Source organism: Oncorhynchus gorbuscha, linkage group LG18, assembly GCF_021184085.1.
Source record: "Oncorhynchus gorbuscha isolate QuinsamMale2020 ecotype Even-year linkage group LG18, OgorEven_v1.0, whole genome shotgun sequence".
In the NCBI taxonomy this organism is placed as follows: Eukaryota; Metazoa; Chordata; class Actinopteri; order Salmoniformes; family Salmonidae; genus Oncorhynchus; species Oncorhynchus gorbuscha.
In genome coordinates, this window is record NC_060190.1 from 80,950,402 (window position 1) to 80,969,615 (window position 19,214).

Genomic DNA, 19,214 nt, shown 5'->3' on the forward strand with positions numbered 1-19,214 from the left:
AACCCCACCCACAGACTCAGACTCGTCCCTCCAGTCCCATTACCAACCCCACCCTCAGACTCAGACTCGTCCCTCCAGTCCCATTACCAACCCCACCCACAGACTCAGACTCGTCCCTCCAGTCCCATTACCAACCCCACCCACAGACTCAGACTCGTCCCTCCAGTCCCATTACCAACCCCACCCCCACAGCCTCAGACTCTTACAGTTTCAACAACCCCACACCCACAGACTCAGACTCGTCCCTCCAGTCCCATTACCAACCCCACACCCACAGACTCAGACTCGTCCCTCCAGTCCCATTACCAACCCCACCCACAGACTCAGACTCGTCCTCCAGTCCCATTACCAACCCCACCCACAGACTCAGACTCGTCCCTCCAGTCCCATTACCAACTCCACCCACAGACTCAGACTCGTCCCTCCAGTCCCATTACCAACCAAGAGTATCTCTACGAACGTCAGTGCTATCGGCTTGGTTGGAAACGTTTGTTCATACACAATGGCAGACATTATTTTGAGCATACTTAAAGACATTAATATACAATAACATTGAGTTAGAATATTATCTACCCCCTCTCTCTCAGGTGAGATCATGGCCAGTATATTACCGGTTGTGTAAAGTACTTAATTAAGTAAAAATACTCTAAAGTACTAAAGTCATTTTTGGGGGGGGACTTTATTTTTTATATATTTTTTTACAAATTGTGCTTTTATTAAAGAAAATAATGCACTTTTACCCCGTACATTTTCCCCCGACACCCAAAAACATTCATTACATGTTTTATGCTTAGCAGGACAGGAATATTGTCCAATTCAAGCTCTTATCAAAATACCATCACTGGTCATTTCTACTGCCTCTGATCTGGAGGACTAACTAAACAGAGAACATCCCTGGTCATCCCTACTGCCTCTAATCTGGAGGACTCACTAAACAGAGAACATCCCTGGTCCTCCCTACTGCCTCTGATCTGGTGGACTCACTAAACAGAGAACATCACTGGTCATTTCTACTGCCTCTGATCTGGAGGACTCACTAAACAGAGAACATCCCTGGTCATCCCTACTGCCTCTGATTTGGAGGACTCACTAAACAGAGAACATCCCTGGTCATCTCTACTGCCTCTGATCTGGAGGACTCACTAAACAGAGAACATCCCTGGGTCATTTCTACTGCCTCTGATCTGGAGGACTAACTAAACAGAGAACATCCCTGGTCATTTCTACTGCCTCTGATCTGGACGACCCACTAAACAGAGAACATCACTGGTCATTGTACTGCCTCTGATCTGGAGGACTCACTAAACAGAGAACAGCCCTGGTCATCCCTACTGCCTCTGATCTGGAGGACTCACTAAACAGAGAACATCCCTGGTCATCCCTACAGCCTCTGATCTGGAGGACTCACTAAACAGAGAACATCCCTGGGTCATTTCTACTGCCTCTGATCTGGAGGACTCACTAAACAGAGAACATCACTGGTCCTTTCTACTGCCTCTGATCTGGAGGACTCACTAAACAGAGAACATCCCTGGTCATCCCTACTGCCTCTGATCTGGAGGACTCACTAAACAGAGAACATCCCTGGTCATCCCTACTGCCTCTGATCTGGAGGACTCACTAAACAGAGAACATCCCTGGTCATCCCTACTGCCTCTGATCTGGAGGACTCACTAAACAGAGAACATCCCTGGTCATCCCTACTGCCTCTGATCTGGAGGACTCACTAAACAGAGAACATCCCTGGTCATCCCTACTGCCTCTGATCTGGAGGACTCACTAAACAGAGAACATCCATGGTCATCCCTACTGCCTCTGATCTGGAGGACTCACTAAACAGAGAACATCCCTGGTCATCCCTACTGCCTCTGATCTGGAGGACTCACTAAACAGAGAACATCCCTGGTCATCCCTACTGCCTCTGATCTGGAGGACTCACTAAACAGAGAACATCCCTGGGTCATTTCTACTGCCTCTGATCTGGAGGACTCACTAAACAGAGAACATCACTGGTCATTTCTACTGCCTCTGATCTGGAGGACTCACTAAACAGAGAACATCACTGCTCATTGTACTGCCTCTGATCTGGAGGACTCACTAAACAGAGAACATCCCTGGTCATCCCTACTGCCTCTGATCTGGAGAACTCACTAAACAGAGAACATCCCTGGTCATCCCTACTGCCTCTGATCTGGTGGACTCACTAAACAGAGAACATCCCTGGTCATCCCTACTGCCTCTGATCTGGAGGACTCACTAAACAGAGAACATCCCTGGTCATCCCTACTGCCTCTGATCTGGAGGACTCACTAAGCAGAGAACATCACTGGTCATTTCTACTGCCTCTGATCTGGAGGACTAAACACACATACTTCATTTGTAAATTATGTCTGGAGTGTGCCCCTGGCTATCGGTACATTTAAAAAAAAACAAATTGGGGCTGTCTGGTTTGTTTAATGTTAGGAATGAGAAATTATTTATACTTCTGACACTGATTGGTCACACCATAATCATCTCCTCCTCTAATTGGACACCCACTCCTAACATAGGTTATTTCAGAATAACTGTAGTCGAGAGTGGAGGGAATGGACACACTGGTACAATAGTATGACTTCAAATGCTTTCTCTATTCTCAATCTGGCCTGGAAATAGCATGTGAGACTGGACACCTCTCCGGAATGTATCATGTGATTGTGATTCCATCCATCATTACTCGTTACCTGCTACCTGGACAGGTGTTTGATGTTGTCTCCTTCTGTACTGTTGCTCTGGCTAATTGACCATGTAATGAACCAATTATCTTCCTCCACAGATTAACTCCTTAGAAAGAAGGGGGAGGGAGGTTGTATGAATGAGTGTGAATGTGTGTTTGGATATGTGAATATGAGCAAACTGTGTGTAAGCTTGCAAATTTGTGTGTGTGTGTGTGTGTGTGTGTGCGTGTGCGTGTGCGTGCGCGTGCGCGTGCACGTGCGCTTGTGTGTGTGTGTCTGTGTGTGTGTGTGTGTGTGTGTTCACCAGCGCGTATGTAAGAGGCCTGCAGGTGTCTGCCATGCTCCTCCACTTCTCCCCTATTCACCCTCTAAATCACTATGGTAACGGACTGGATGTGGGGTTCTGAAGTGGCTGATTGGTACATTTGCTCCTGTTAGCATGTCGAACCAGTGTTCTTCTCCTAATGGACTGATACTCAGCACCAAACAACATTAACATTGACAGTGTTCCTCTCCTAATGGACTAATACTCAGCACCAAACAACATTAACATTCACAGTGTTCCTCTCCTAATGGACTAATACTCAGCACCAAACAACATTAACATTCACAGTGTTCCTCTCCTAATGGACTGATACTCAGCACCAAACAACATTAACATTCACACACACACACAAATTACATGTAATCATCCACACACCATATAAATGAGATTTCATAATGTACAGTAGTGATTGCAGGAAGAAACATAATGATGACAACTGTAGAATTGCATTCACGCATCAAAACATATAACGTATCAGTCGCAATCACTGTGCTTTGTGGGGAAAAGAGAGAGACAGTTTTAGTGTTGTTCAACAAGATTGTGGAAGTGGCAGCAATTGTAGGTTGTGAGAATCGTACTGCATATCTAGGAAGTAGGAAAAACAAAGTTAGACTGGCAAAACAGCGCGCTTCTGTGTTTTAGACAGTTGATGTTACTCTTCAATAACAGACCTTATAGCAAATCAGGTGGATAAAAATAGGTTTACTCAAAGTGGACAAATCATAGATGTTATGCTGAGAGGTAGATAGATGAGGTAGATAAATGTTCATTCTCACCTGTCCTCAGTGATTCTCTCTGCAGAACAAAGAGACAGAGAGACAGGATGCCGTTTTATAACCCAGCCCCAGCCTGTGGTTGACCAATTGGAATTCCTTGCAATATAACTGGGCCAATGGCCAAATAACAAGTATCCTGTTTAAGGCTCAAATTCCTCTCGTGTCTCTGACCCATTAATAATTTATTCCCGATTACAGAAAAAACACTTCCATTGATCGTTAACTTCTTTGGGATAGGGGGCAGCATTTTCACTTTTGGATGAATAGCGTGCCCAGAGTGAACTGCCTCCTACTCAGTCCCAGATGCTAATATATGCATATTATTATTAGTATTGGATAGAAAACACTCTGAAGTTTCAGACTTGAATGATGTCTGTGAGTAAAACAGAACTCATATGGCAGGCAAAAACCTGAGAAAAAATCCAAACAGGAAGTGGGAAATCTGAGGATTGTAGTTTTTGAACTCAGACCCTATCGAATACACAGTGGGATATGGGTCATTTTGCACTTCCTAAGGCTTCCACTAGATGTCAACTGTCTTTAGAAAGTTGCTTCCACTATAAAGGAGGGGGGAATGGGAGCTCTTTGAGTCAGGGGTCTGGCAGAGTGTCACAGGCTTGTGACGCACGGTCACGAGCCTGTTGGAACATTATTGAACATTTATGATAAAAACATCCTAAAGATTGATTCTATACTTAGTTTGACAAGTTTCTACGACCTGTAATATAACTTTTTGAACTTTTCGTCCGACGTTCGGCTGGACCTGAACACACGTTTGAATTTGTCTACCAAACGCCCTAACAAAAGAAGCTACTTGGACATAAATGATGAACTTTATCGAACAAATCAAACATTTATTGTGGAACTGGGATTCCTGGGAGTGCGTTCTGAAGAAGATCATCAAAGGTAAGTGAATATTTGTAATGGTATTTCTGACTAATGTTGACTGCTCAACATGGCGGATATTTATTCTGGCTGTTTTGGGCTCTGAGCGCCGTACTCAGATTATGCTTTTTCCGTAAAGTTTTTTTGAAATCTGACACAACGGTTGCATTAAGGAGAAGTTGATCTATATTTCCATGTATAACACATGTATTTTCAACAACATTTTCAACAACATTTATAATGAGTATTTCTGTAAATTAATGTGGCTCTCTGCAAAATCACAGCCTTTGAACTACTGAACATAACACACCAATGTAAAATGAGATTTTTGGATATAAATATGAACTTATGAGATTTCTGTTGATTTGTATTTGGCGCCCTGCAATTTCATTGGCTGTTGGCGAGGTTGTTCCCAGACAAGTTAATGCCCTCTTGATCTTTAGTCCTCTGCATTGTGTATTTATCTTCAAAATACTCATACACTCCCCCCCCAAATCACTAAATCCCTGCTGCAGTGGGTACAAACCTGATCAAGAACTACAGGAAACATATGATCTCTGTAATTGCAAACAAAGGTTTCTGTACCAAATATTAAGTTCTGCTTTTCTGATGTATCAAATACTTACTGTATGTCATGCAATAAAATGCAAATGAATTACTTAAAAATCATACAATGTGATTTTCTGGATTTTTGTTTTAGATTCTGTCTCTCACAGTTGAAGTGTACCTATGATAAAAAAATGACAGACCTCTACAAGCTTTGTAAGTAGGAAAACCTGCAAAATTGGCAGTGTATCAAATACTTGTTCTGCCCATTGTAGATAACTATTAGAAATTATATTCTGACAGTCTGCCGGCAGTGAAGAATTCTTAATCCGTTCCACAGGTTGATAAGGACTTCTCTAATGAACACTTCTCCTGTGATCTTGTATCATTTCAGGTACAGTCCTTGGTGCAAGGGATATTGCTGCAGCTTCAGACAGTAGGTTATCATAACCTGTAACGAAGGAAACAAACAAACAAAACAAAAAGTGAAAGCAACATGTCCTGGTTTCAAGAGAAATATTTCACATAGATTTTCCTAAGTAAGCATGTCATAATTTTCAAGAAAAAAGTTTGATATTTCACCTAGATGATGACTGCAGTGAACAACATAAAAGTTTATCGGGTTCTGATAATTTTACTATGCTTTTTCACCCCCGATTGCTAATCAATCAGTTCTTTAATTCTCCAGGCTCTGCTTTGTCATCAGCAACCTTGCAATGAGTGACATGTACAGTATCCATTGTGATTTTCCCTGGACATTTATGACCTACTTATGAGCAAAACTTGATAAGGACCTTCCCATTTTGTCCCTAATGTCTTTGTTACATACTTTTTTGACCATTGCCCACTGTCCTGGTACTACGTCATGTCAGCCCCCTCTGGAGTTATTCCCCACGCCTCTTTTACTTGTCTGTCTGCTTCCTACTACTGCATTACAGTGTTGTATGCAATAGTTAAGCTTTGTGTCACTCATAAAGTGAACGTCTGCTTTTCTCAAATCGAACGTGCCTGGTAGTGACATGGGTCGACCTGTGACGACCTCAAACAGACTCAACCCCATGGTTTCGTTATGTGTTGCCCGTATACTACATAATACCTTAGGCAATGCATCTGGCCATTCTACTCGGGTGAGGATGGTAAAGGGCAGTGTAGTTGCCAGTCTATGATTCAGAAGACGAGCTACCTCCTGACTTTTCCTGTTTAATGAGTGCCTTGGTCGGAATCTATTTGCTCTGGAAATCCCATCTGGGAATGAAGACACCTGGTGAGGCAGGCGTCATCGTGTCTGTACTTTCACTCATCCCTTGGTGCTGTTTTCCATAAAAATGCTGTAATTCACCACAACAGCCTCAGCCAATTTCCGCACACCAGGATTCCACCGTTTGCCCACAAAACGATAAAGTATCTTGTCCACACCATTGTGTCCCAAAGAGTGGATCTGTGGCAGCTCTGTCAGCCAGATCATTACCTTTACTTTCTTCTGTAAATATTTTTTCCATGAGCTTTCATTTTCAAAATCGCAACCTGTCCAGGTAACTGGAGAGCATTCGGTAGAGTCATCATTCTTCGCAGGAGCTCCCAGTGATGTCATGAATCCTCTGTTTTTCCAAATTTTTCCAAAATCATGGTTAACACTGAAAACATATCGAGAGTCTGTGTGGATATGAGTTGTTTTTCCTTCAGCCTGTTTGCATGCTTCTGTCAAAGCCACCATTTACACCTGTGCTCATGTTCCTGCAGTTAACGTGCCTGTCACTATCACATTGTGCATTGTAGTAACTGTCCAGCCTGCCTTCCTCACACCCTCCTCCACAGTGCTTGAACCGTCTGTGTAGAAGATAAACACAGAGTTTTCCAACGGATGACTCTTAACTTCTTATGGTATAGGGGACGCTTGCGTCCCACTTGGCCAAAAGCCAGGGAAAATGCAGCGCGGCAAATTCAAATAAAATTATATAAAAATCGAACTTTCATTAAATCACACATGTAAGATGCTAAATTAAAGCTACACAGATTTTAAAAAAGCTTTTCGGCGAAAGTATAAGCTATTATCTGATGATAGCACAACAGTAAACAAAGAGGGTAGCATATTTCAACCCTGCAGGCGCTACACAAAAAGCAGAAATAAAATATAAAACATGCCTTACTTTTGATGAGCTTCTTTTGTTGGCACTCCAATATGTCCCATAAACATCACAATTGGTCCTTTTGTTCGATTAATTCCGTCCACATACAGTGGGGCAAAAAAGTATTTAGTCAGCCACCAATTGTGCATGTTCTCCCACTTAAAAAGATGAGAGAGGCCTGTAATTTCCATCATAGGTACACTTCAACTATGACAGACAAAATGAGAAAAAAAAATCCAGAAAATCACATTGTAGGAGTTTTTATGAATTTATTTGCAAATTTTGGTGGAAAATAAGTGTGAGGGGGGGAGCTATCTCAGAGATAAAACAAAACATGAATATGTATGAGGTGATTCCACGCAAACAACCGTCAAAATCATCATTTGTTTTCGTATGGAAGGCCGTTCAGGTCTTTAGAGTGTCAAAATCATCATTTTTTTCGTATGGAAGGCCGTTCAGGTCTTTAGAGTGTCAAAATGAACACGTCAAATTAACTTTTATTTTAACACTTCAAAAAACGAAATGTTATTATATAATGATGTGTGCACCGAAGTGGCAAGGCAAGCACCACCACTACGGTCAGTAGCGACGCTGTAATAAGAGACAAAGATGTTGCTAATAGCCCATTATTTGTTTGCCCGAATGGCAAAACGGCAGTGAGCATTTGAATAAAGATCTAACAAACAGGATTAAAAATAATACCTAGGATAGGATAAGTAATCCCTCTCACCCCCCCCCTTTAAGATTTAGATGCACTATTGTAAAGTGACTGTTCCACTGGATGTCATAAGGTGAATGCGCCAATTTGTAAGTCGCTCTGGATAAGAGCGTCTGCTAAATGACTTAAATGTAAATGTAAATATAAATGTAATTGCTATGTAGTTGTCACGCCCTGACCTTAGTTATCTTTGTTTTCTTTATTATTTTTGGTTAGGTCAGGGTCTGACGAGGGTGGGTATGTGTGTTTTTGTCCTGTCTAGGTTTTATTTGTATATTTGTGGGGTTTTGGCATGTCTAGGTAAATGTAGGTCTATGGTGGCCTGAATTTGTTCCCAATCAGAGACAGCTGTTTATCGTTGTCTCTGATTGGGGATCCTATTTAGGTTGCCATTTTCCATGTTGGTTATTGTCTATGTGTAGTTGCATGTCAGCACCCGTTGTTATATAGCGTCACGTTCGTTTCGTTAGTTTGTTCAGTGTTTCGTTCTTTAAATAAATACTGTTGTTATGTTCGTTTTGTTTCTTTGTTTAGAAGCATGTATTCATCTCACGCTGGTCTCCTTGTTACGACGAACGTGACAGTAGTCCAACATCTTCCCGGACAGAGGAGAAAGGATGATGGTCCTGTTGCCAGCCAGCTATGGACAACAGTAGTGAGAGTTTGTGGTGCAGACTTAGACTCTCTCCTCTCCACCTGGTAGGAGCGGCCTGCCTTGTTAGTGATAGGGGAAAGTGTGAGGTCAAAAGAGGAAAGGAAAGAAAGGAATCGAAGTCAGACGTTGTGAGATTGAAGTCACCCAGTAAAATGAGCTAATCAAGGTGTCAAGTTGATTGAGGAACTCTCCAGGGGCACCTGGCGGGCGATAGATGACAACAATGTTAAGCTTGAAAAAATATGAAAATAGCTTCAATAAACTTCAATAAACTCGGACAGTTATTTTTTTGTTGTTGATATTTAGAAAGTTTGCATAGAAAATAGATGTGACATTTGCCTCCTGCGGTTTGTTTCCGTTTTTCTTCTGTGCCTAATTTACTAATCTGACGTCTCTATGCTCGCAAAAACCTTTCAGATTCCTAGCGATTCCACCAGCTGTGTCGATTTCCCGCAGCTCTGACACTCTGCAATCCATGCTAACACATTTAGCTATCGGCATGTATTTTAGCTACAACATGTTAGCTACTATATGTCCTCTCTCTAACCATTGGCTTGCAGTTAATTCAAGATGGCACATGTGGGTTGGCCGCGCCTCTAACCACACCCATACCTGCAGCCTTAAAGGCCTACTGCATAGTTGGCACTATCACCACCACTGCTGTCATGGTAAAGTACATCAAAGCATTCTTTTCATTCATCATCTCCTTTCTTTTAGGGGTTTCATTTCATTTTTCAAGTTATGCTTTCATTGGTTAATGTATGTTACACTGTTGTTTCCTCCGTTTGGTGGATACAGTATCCTCTAAAGTACACTTGCTTTCAGCAAAACATTTCATCAAATGACCTTCATTTTTCTCTCCCTCCCCCAGTTAGTAATAGCAGACACTTTGCCTCTCCGTCCACTCTAGTTATGGCGCTGAGGATTTGCAGGGGTAATTAGAATAGGGCTGCATCGCAAATGGCACCTTATTCCCTATGTGCACTGGTCAAAAGTAGTGCACTACATAGGGAATAGGGTGACATATTGTACGCAACCTTAGTCCTTCCTTCATTTACTAGCCCAGCGTTCTGCAAGATGATCCAGCATGGGATCTGTTCTGACCCATTTTTACATAACGCCTAATGATAGAATATGTCTGGCATGTTTTCCTCCCTCTGTCTCTGTCTCCATCCCTCTTCTCTCCTCTCCATTCCTTTCTTCCTTCGAGAGGAGAGGAGAGGAGGAGGATGGAGAGAGGGAAGAGGAGAAGGAGAGAGGTGGAGAGAAGGGAAGGAGGGGGCGGGAAGGGGATAGAAGGAGGGAGGGAGGAGGAATGGAGGGAGGGAGGAGGAATGGAGGGAGGGAGGTAGGAATGGACGGAGGGAAGAGGAATAGAGGGAGGAGAGAAGGAGGGAGGGAGGAGGAATGGAGGGAATGCTGCTGGCCTAGCCATTGCATGTCTACATCAGTGAAATGTTACTGTTACCAGTTGTGACAGTAATCTAATGCCTAACAGGCTTGTGCGTGCTTTACTCACCAACAGGAAGACAGAGAGGGGGAAAAGATGACCATTCATTTTAACAGATGATTTCATCCGCTGAATCTTAAGTCTAAGATGAAACCAGGGAAAAAGGCTAGCAAACTGACTCATACATAAGACACAACAACATAGAGAATTTAGTCGTAATTCATTGAACCTATAGGGGTCATCAATCATTTATCAATTAGATCACTGACTCTCTTAATCAATTCTAATAGAAGTCTTAGATTGATAGGAGATCATTTTTCAATACTAATTTCAGATTGAAAAAAAGCTGTCGTAGACTAATATAGGAAATAATTATTCAACCAATCATATCCCATAACCAACATAATGGCCTGATATGGTCTGATATTCTGATATCAAAATCCTCCTGATATCAATACATCCAGATGTCAATACATCCTGATATCAATACATCCTGATATCAATACCTCCTGATATCAATACCTCCTGATATCAATACCTCCTGATATCAATACCTCCTGATATCAATACCTCCCTCCTGATACCAATACCTCCTGATATCAATACCTCCTGATATCAATACCTCCTGATATCAATACCTCCCTCCTGATATCAATACCTCCTGATATCAATACCTCCAGATGTCAATACATCCTGATATCAATACCTCCCTCCTGATATCAATACCTCCCTCCTGATATCAATACCTCCCTCCTGATATCAATACCTCCTGATATCAATACCTCCCTCCTGATATCAATACCTCCTGATATCAATACCTCCAGATGTCAATACATCCTGATATCAATACCTCCCTCCTGATATCAATACCTCCCTCCTGATATCAATACCTCCCTCCTGATATCAATACCTCCTGATATCAATACCTCCCTCCTGATATCAATACCTCCTGATATCAATACATCCAGATGTCAATACATCCTGATATCAATACCTCCTGATATCAATACCTCCAGATATCAATACCTCCTGATATCAATACCTCCTGATATCAATACCTCCAGATATCAATACCTCCTGATATCAATACCTCCTGATATCAATACCTCCTGATATCAATACCTCCCTCCTGATATCAATATCTCCCTCCTGATATCAATATCTCCTGATATCAATACCTCCTGATATCAATACCTCCTGATATCAATACCTCCTGATATCAATACCTCCCTCCTGATATCAATACCTCCCTCCTGATATCAATACCTCCCTCCTGATATCAATACCTCCCTCCTGATATCAATACCTCCTGATATCAATACCTCCTGATATCAATACCTCCTGATATCAATACCTCCCTCATGATATCAATACCTCCCTCCTGATATCAATACCTCCTGATATCAATACCTCCCTCCTGATATTAATACATCCTGATATCAATACCTCCCTCCTGATATCAATACCTCCCTCCTGATATCAATACATCCTGATATCAATACCTCCCTCCTGATATCAATACCTCCCTCCTGATATCAATACCTCCCTCCTGATATCAATACCTCCCTCCTGATATCAATACCTCCCTCCTGATATCAATACCTCCTGATATCAATACCTCCCTCCTGATATCAATACATCCTGATATCAATACCTCCCTCCTGATATCAATACCTCCCTCCTGATATCTATACCTCCTGATATCAATACCTCCCTCCTGATATCAATACCTCCCTCCTGATATCAATACCTCCCTCCTGATATCAATACCTCCCTCCTGATATCAATACCTCCTGATATCAATACCTCCTGATATCAATACCTCCCTCCTGATATCAATACATCCTGATATCAATACCTCCCTCCTGATATCAATACCTCCCTCCTGATATCAATACATCCTGATATCAATACCTCCCTCCTGATATCAATACCTCCCTCCTGATATCAATACCTCCTGATATCAATACCTCCTGATATCAATACCTCCTGATATCAATACCTCCCTCCTGATATCAATACCTCCCTCCTGATATCAATACCTCCTGATATCAATACCTCCCTCCTGATATCAATACATCCTGATATCAATACTCCCTCCTGATATCAATACCTCCTGATATCAATACCTCCCTCCTGATATCAATACCTCCCTCCTGATATCAATACCTCCTGATATCAATACCTCCCTCCTGATATCAATACCTCCCTCCTGATATCAATACATCCTGATATCAATACCTCCCTCCTGATATCAATACCTCCCTCCTGATATCAATACCTCCTGATATCAATACCTCCTGATATCAATACCTCCCTCCTGATATCAATACCTCCCTCCTGATATCAATACCTCCTGATATCAATACATCCAGATATCAATACCTCCTGATATCAATACCTCCTGATATCAATACCTCCTGATATCAATACCTCCTGATATCAATACATCATGATATCAATACCTCCTGATATCAATACCTCCCTCCTGATGTCAATACCTCCTGATATCAATACCTCCTGATATCAATACCTCCTGATATCAATACCTCCTGATATCAATACATCCAGATGTCAATACCTCCTGATATCAATACCTCCCTCCTGATATCAATACCTCCTGATATCAATACCTCCTGATATCAATACCTCCCTCCTGATATCAATACATCCTGATATCAATACCTCCCTCCTGATATCAATACCTCCCTCCTGATATCAATACATCCTGATATCAATACCTCCCTCCTGATATCAATACCCCCCTCCTGATATCAATACCTCCTGATATCAATACCTCCTGATATCAATACCTCCTGATATCAATACCTCCCTCCTGATATCAATACCTCCCTCCTGATATCAATACCTCCTGATATCAATACCTCCCTCCTGATATCAATACATCCTGATATCAATACTCCCTCCTGATATCAATACCTCCTGATATCAATACCTCCCTCCTGATATCAATACCTCCCTCCTGATATCAATACCTCCCTCCTGATATCAATACCTCCCTCCTGATATCAATACATCCTGATATCAATACCTCCCTCCTGATATCAATACCTCCCTCCTGATATCAATACCTCCTGATATGAATACCTCCTGATATCAATACCTCCTGATATCAATACCTCCTGATATCAATACCTCCCTCCTGATATCAATACCTCCCTCCTGATATCAATACCTCCTGATATCAATACATCCAGATATCAATACCTCCTGATATCAATACCTCCTGATATCAATACCTCCTGATATCAATACCTCCTGATATCAATACATCATGATATCAATACCTCCTGATATCAATACCTCCCTCCTGATGTCAATACCTCCTGATATCAATACCTCCTGATATCAATACCTCCTGATATCAATACCTCCTGATATCAATACATCCAGATGTCAATACCTCCTGATATCAATACCTCCCTCCTGATATCAATACCTCCTGATATCAATACCTCCTGATATCAATACATCCAGATGTCAATACCTCCTGATATCAATACCTCCCTCCTGATATCAATACCTCCTGATATCAATACCTCCTGATGTCAATACCTCCTGATATCAATACCTCCTGATATCAATACCTCCTGATATCAATACCTCCTGATATCAATACCTCCTGATATCAATACATCCTGATATCAATACCTCCTGATATCAATACCTCCTGATATCAATACCTCCTGATATCAATACATCCAGATATCAATACCTCCTGATATCAATACCTCCTGATATCAATACATCCTGATATCAATACCTCCTGATGTCAATACCTCCTGATATCAATACCTCCTGATATCAATACCTCCTGATATCAATACCTCCTGATATCAATACATCCTGATATCAATACCTCCTGATATCAATACCTCATGATATCAATACCTCATGATATCAATACATCCAGATATCAATACCTCCTGATATCAATACCTCCTGATATCAATACCTCCTGATATCAATACATCCTGATATCAATACCTCCATATATATACCTCTTGATATCAATACCTCCCTCCTGATGTCAATACCTCCCTCCTGATGTCAATACCTCCTGATATCAATACCTCCCCCCTGATATCAATACCTCCCTCCTGATATCAATACCTCCTGATATCAATACCTCCTGATATCAATACCTCCTGATATCAATACCTCCTGATATCAATACCTCCTGATATCAATACCTCCCTCCTGATATCAATACTTCCTGATATCAATACCTACCTCCTGATATCAATACATCCTGATATCAATACATCCTGATATCAATACATCCTGATATCAATACATCCAGATGTCAATAACTCCAGATATCAATACCCCCTGATATCAATACCTCCCTCCCGATATCAATACCTCCTGATATCAATACCTCCCCCCTGATATCAATACCTCCCTCCTGATATCAATACCTCCCCCTGATATCAATACCTCCCTCCTGATATCAATACCTCCTGATATCAATACATCCTGATATCAATACCTCCTGATATCAATACCTCCCTCCTGATATCAATACCTCCCTCCTGATATCAATACCTCCTGATATCAATACCTCCTGATATCAATACCTCCTGATATCAATACCTCCTGATATCAATACCTCCCTCCTGATATCAATACCTCCCTCCTGATATCAATACCTCCTGATATCAATACATCCAGATATCAATACCTCCTGATATCAATACCTCCTGATATCAATACCTCCTGATATCAATACCTCCTGATATCAATACATCATGATATCAATACCTCCTGATATCAATACCTCCCTCCTGATGTCAATACCTCCTGATATCAATACCTCCTGATATCAATACCTCCTGATATCAATACATCCAGATGTCAATACCTCCTGATATCAATACCTCCCTCCTGATATCAATACCTCCTGATATCAATACCTCCTGATATCAATACCTCCCTTCTGATATCAATACATCCTGATATCAATACCTCCCTCCTGATATCAATACATCCCTCCTGATATCAATACATCCTGATATCAATACCTCCCTCCTGATATCAATACCTCCCTCCTGATATCAATACCTCCTGATATCAATACCTCCTGATATCAATACCTCCTGATCTCAATACCTCCTTCCTGATATCAATACCTCCCTCCTGATATCAATACCTCCTGATATCAATACCTCCCTCCTGATATCAATACATCCTGATATCAATACTCCCTCCTGATATCAATACCTCCTGATATCAATACCTCCCTCCTGATATCAATACCTCCCTCCTGATATCAATACCTCCTGATATCAATACCTCCCTCCTGATATCAATACCTCCCTCCTGATATCAATACATCCTGATATCAATACCTCCCTCCTGATATCAATACCTCCCTCCTGATATCAATACCTCCTGATATCAATACCTCCTGATATCAATACATCATGATATCAATACCTCCTGATATCAATACCTCCCTCCTGATATCAATACCTCCCTCCTGATATCAATACCTCCTGATATCAATACCTCCTGATATCAATACCTCCTGATATCAATACATCCAGATGTCAATACCTCCTGATATCAATACCTCCCTCCTGATATCAATACCTCCTGATATCAATACCTCCTGATATCAATACATCCAGATGTCAATACCTCCTGATATCAATACTCCCTCCTGATATCAATACCTCCTGATATCAATACCTCCCTCCTGATATCAATACCTCCCTCCTGATATCAATACATCCAGATATCAATACCTCCTGATATCAATACCTCCTGATATCAATACCTCCTGATATCAATACCTCCTGATATCAATACATCATGATATCAATACCTCCTGATATCAATACCTCCCTCCTGATGTCAATACCTCCTGATATCAATACCTCCTGATATCAATACCTCCTGATATCAATACCTCCTGATATCAATACATCCAGATGTCAATACCTCCTGATATCAATACCTCCCTCCTGATATCAATACCTCCTGATATCAATACCTCCTGATATCAATACATCCAGATGTCAATACCTCCTGATATCAATACCTCCCTCCTGATATCAATACCTCCTGATATCAATACCTCCTGATGTCAATACCTCCTGATATCAATACCTCCTGATATCAATACCTCCTGATATCAATACCTCCTGATATCAATACCTCCTGATATCAATACATCCTGATATCAATACCTCCTGATATCAATACCTCCTGATATCAATACCTCCTGATATCAATACCTCCTGATATCAATACATCCAGATATCAATACCTCCTGATATCAATACCTCCTGATATCAATACATCCTGATATCAATACCTCCTGATGTCAATACCTCCTGATATCAATACCTCCTGATATCAATACCTCCTGATATCAATACCTCCTGATATCAATACATCCTGATATCAATACCTCCTGATATCAATACCTCCTGATATCAATACCTCCTGATATCAATACCTCATGATATCAATACATCCAGATATCAATACCTCCTGATATCAATACATCCTGATATCAATACCTCCTGATATCAATACCTCTTGATATCAATACCTCCCTCCTGATGTCAATACCTCCCTCCTGATGTCAATACCTCCTGATATCAATACCTCCCCCCTGATATCAATACCTCCCTCCTGATATCAATACCTCCTGATATCAATACCTCCTGATATCAATACCTCCTGATATCAATACCTCCTGATATCAATACCTCCTGATATCAATACCTCCCTCCTGATATCAATACTTCCTGATATCAATACCTACCTCCTGATATCAATACATCCTGATATCAATACATCCTGATATCAATACATCCTGATATCAATACATCCAGATGTCAATAACTCCAGATATCAATACCCCCTGATATCAATACCTCCCTCCCGATATCAATACCTCCTGATATCAATACCTCCCTCCTGATATCAATACCTCCCTCCTGTTATCAATACATCCAGATGTCAATACATCCTGATATCAAAACCTCCTGATATCAATACCTCACTCCTGATATCAATACCTCCTGATATCAATACCTCCTGATATCAATACCTCCTGATATCAATACCTCCTGATATCAATACCTCCTGATATCAATACCTCCTGATATCAATACCTCCTGATATCAATACCTCCTGATATCAATACCTCCCTCCTGATATCAATACCTCCCCCCTGATATCAATACCTCCCCCCTGATATCAATACCTCCCCCCTGATATCAATACCTCCCTCCTGATATCAATACCTCCCCCTGATATCAATACCTCCCTCCTGATATCAATACCTCCTGATATCAATACATCCTGATATCAATACCTCCTGATATCAATACCTCCCTCCTGATATCAATACATCCTGATATCAATACCTCCCCCCTGATATCAATACATCCTGATATCAATACATCCTGATATCAATACCTCCTGATATCAATACCTCCTGATATCAATACCTCCCTCCTGATATCAATACATCCTGATATAAATACATCCTGATATCAATACCTCCTGATATCAATACCTCCTGATATCAATACCTCCAGATATCAATACCTCCTGATATCAATACCTCCTGACATCAATACCTCCAGATATCAATACATCCTGATATCAATACCTCCTGATATCAATACATCCTGATATCAATACATCCTGATATCAATACATCCTGATATCAATACATCCAGATATCAATACATCCAGATATCAATACCTCCTGATGTCAATACCTCCTGATGTCAATACCTCCTGATGTCAATACATCCTGATATCAATACCTCCTGATATCAATACCTCCTGATATCAATACCTCCAGATATCAATACATCCAGATATCAATACCTCCTGATGTCAATACCTCCTGATGTCAATACCTCCTGATATCAATACCTCCTGATATCAATACCTCCTGATATCAATACATCCAGATATCAATACATCCAGATATCAATACCTCCTGATATCAATACCTCCTTATATCAATACCTCCTGATATCAATACCTCCCTCCTGATATCAATACCTCCCTCCTGATATCAATACCTCCTGATATCAATACCTCCTGATATCAATACCTCCTGATATCAATACTTCCCTCCTGATATCAATACCTCCTGATGTCAATACCTCCTGATATCAATACCTCCTGATATCAATACCTCCTGATATCAATACCTCCCTCCTGATATCAATACATCCTGATATCAATACCTCCCTCCTGATATCAATACCTCCTGATATCAATACCTCCTGATATCAATACCTTCTGATATCAATACCTCCTGATATCAATACCTCCCTCCTGATATCAATACCTCCCTCCTGATATCAATACCTCCTGATATCAATACCTCCTGATATCAATACCTCCTGATATCAATACCTCCCTCCTGATATCAATACCTCCTGATATCAATACCTCCCTCCTGATATCAATACATCCTGATATCAATACCTCCCTCCTGATATCAATACCTCCCTCCTCGCTTGACCCTATCCCCTCCTCTCTTCTCCAGACCATTTCCGGAGACCTTCTCCCTTACCTCACCTCGCTCATCAACTTATCCCTGACCGCTGGCTACGTCCCTTCCGTCTTCAAGAGAGCGAGAGTTGCACCCCTTCTGAAAAAACCTACACTCGATCCCTCCGATGTCAACAACTACAGACCAGTATCCCTTCTTTCTTTTCTCTCCAAAACTCTTGAACGTGCCGTCCTTGGTCAGCTCTCCCGCTATCTCTCTCAGAATGACCTTCTTGATCCAAATCAGTCAGGTTTCAAGACTAGTCATTCAACTGAGACTGCTCTTCTCTGTATCACGGAGGCGCTCCGCACCGCTAAAGCTAACTCTCTCTCCTCTGCTCTCATCCTTCTAGACCTATCGGCTGCCTTCGATACTGTGAACCATCAGATACTCCTCTCCACCCTCTCCGAGTTGGGCATCTCCGGCGTGGCCCACGCTTGGATTGCGTCCTACCTGACAGGT